This window comes from Pieris brassicae, unplaced genomic scaffold (genome assembly GCF_905147105.1).
Source record: "Pieris brassicae unplaced genomic scaffold, ilPieBrab1.1, whole genome shotgun sequence".
Lineage (NCBI taxonomy): Eukaryota > Metazoa > Arthropoda > Insecta > Lepidoptera > Pieridae > Pieris > Pieris brassicae.
In genome coordinates, this window is record NW_025576247.1 from 5,001 (window position 1) to 7,654 (window position 2,654).

General features: G+C 48.9%; 1 non-coding gene across 1 annotated transcript; it reads right to left on the minus strand.

The window, feature by feature from the left end:
* Nucleotides 1–272: 272 nt before the first annotated feature.
* LOC123719908 lies at nucleotides 273–2,178 on the minus strand. The gene has a single exon (XR_006756005.1). It is a non-coding gene; the product is annotated as a small subunit ribosomal RNA (ribosomal RNA).
* Between the last annotated feature and the right edge of the window lie 476 nt (nucleotides 2,179–2,654).

Sequence of the window (2,654 nt, forward strand, 5' to 3'; positions counted from 1 at the left end):
ATACTTATCATTAACGTGTACGACAAATGAAAAGAAAGAAAATCTCTTTTATTTGCGTGGTTGTACACAAAAATTAAAATATTATTTCAAAGTATCAATAGGCGATAGCGAACGCTAATCAAAGCGTGTCGCAACGCACACGTCGCGAATCGACGAGAGAGAGTCAACCGTCTCGGATTCGATTTTGATTCGTATCATTCACGTGTTTTTTGTATTTTTTTCTTTTTTTGCGAGTCTTTGACAACAACAAAACAAAAAGAAAAAACCAACGTTAATGATCCTTCCGCAGGTTCCCCTACGGAAACCTTGTTACGACTTTTACTTCCTCTAAATGATCAAGTTTGGTCAACTTCCCAGCAACGCCGACGGCCGTGAGGCCACCGCGTGTCGGTCCGAAGACCTCACTAAATCATTCAATCGGTAGTAGCGACGGGCGGTGTGTACAAAGGGCAGGGACGTAATCAACGCGAGCTTATGACTCGCGCTTACTAGGAATTCCTCGTTTATGGGGGATAATTGCAAACCCCAATCCCCAGCACGAAGGAGTTTCAACGGGTTGCCCGGGCCTCTAGGCCAGGGAGAACATGTTGATTCCTTCAGTGTAGCGCGCGTGCGGCCCAGGACATCTAAGGGCATCACAGACCTGTTATTGCTCAATCTCGTGCGGCTCGAAGCCGCCGGTCCCTCTAAGAAGAATTTTAATACGTCGCCAGTGAGTTGCGCTCCCCGAGAGTCGCGCACACCTTGAATGACGACGCCTATTTAGCAGGCTAGAGTCTCGTTCGTTACCGGAATTAACCAGACAAATCGCTCCACCAACTAAGAACGGCCATGCACCACCACCCACCGAATCAAGAAAGAGCTGTTAATCTGTCAATCCTTCCGGTGTCCGGGCCTGGTGAGATTTCCCGTGTTGAGTCAAATTAAGCCGCAGGCTCCACTCCTGGTGGTGCCCTTCCGTCAATTCCTTTAAGTTTCAGCTTTGCAACCATACTCCCCCCGGAGTCCAAAATCTTTGGTTTCCCGGAAGCTGCCCGCCGAGCCATTGTAGTAACGTCGGCGGATCGCTAGATGACATATTTACGGTTAGAACTAGGGCGGTATCTAATCGCCTTCGAACCTCTAACTTTCGTTCTTGATTGATGAAAACACCTTTGGCAAATGCTTTCGCTGATGTTCGTCTTGCGACGATCCAAGAATTTCACCTCTAACGTCGCAATACGAATGCCCCCAGTTATCCCTATTAATCATTACCTCGGAGTTCTGAAAACCAACAAAATAGAACCGAGATCATATTCTATTATTCCATGCACGAAATATTCAAGCGGCATTTTGAGCCCGCTTTGAGCACTCTAATTTGTTCAAAGTAAAATTGTCGGCCCACCTCGACACTCACCGAAGAGCACCGCGATAGGATTTTGATATTGAACCGGCGTTTTACCGCCGGCTCACCGACGATATGCTCCGCAGACGTGTCAGTATCACCGCGGATGCGGTGCACCGACAGCGCGGCGCACAAATGCAACTACGAGCTTTTTAACCGCAACAATTTTAGTATACGCTATTGGAGCTGGAATTACCGCGGCTGCTGGCACCAGACTTGCCCTCCAATTGTTCCTCGTTAAAATATTTAAAGTGTACTCATTCCGATTACGAGGCCTCGTAAGAGTCCCGTATCGTTATTTTTCGTCACTACCTCCCCGTGCCGGGAGTGGGTAATTTGCGCGCCTGCTGCCTTCCTTGGATGTGGTAGCCGTTTCTCAGGCTCCCTCTCCGGAATCGAACCCTGATTCCCCGTTACCCGTGACAACCATGGTAGTCGCAGAAACTACCATCGAAAGTTGATAAGGCAGACATTTGAAAGATGCGTCGCCGGTACTGGACCGTGCGATCGGCAAAAGTTATCCAGATTCATCAAAATTAACGACTTCGGACGCATGGCCCTCCGCCGATTGGTTTTGATCTAATAAAAGCACTCATCCCATCACTGGTCAGAGTTCTGATTGCATGTATTAGCTCTAGAATTACCACAGTTATCCAAGTAACTGAGTAAGATCTAAGGAACCAAAACTGATATATTGAGCCATTCGCGGTATCGCCTTAATACGGCTTGCACTGAGACATGCATGGCTTAATCTTTGAGACAAGCATATAACTACTGGCAGGATCAACCAGGGAGCTGCTTACGCAAACGACACGCCTACACCGCGGTCACGCGGCTTCGGCGAGCCGCTGGCTCGGCGGCGTCGAGGGGCGCGCGCTTGCGCGCGCGCCTTCTCGACACGCGTGAACGTAACGCGTCGAATTTGCACGCGACGCGACGTTCGCGCTTCATATCGATAGACTAACTTTGACCGGTCTACGAGCGGCCGTCCCGTCACGATCTCGCAACGAGGTGATGTACAACGATGCTCGACCACTGTGAGGGACATAAAACTGCAACGAACACGACCCCGCGGGCGGGAATCGATGTTGTGACAATTTGAAAATTGAACATTCATCTAAACGCAACTTCTCAATTTTTATTCAATACGTTATTGTAAACATATTAAAACTCGGCTGGCAATTACATGCGCACACACACGCATGATTCGCACTAGATACGATCAACGCCCGGAGCTTGAGGGATAAATTCCAACACGACGCTGCGCACA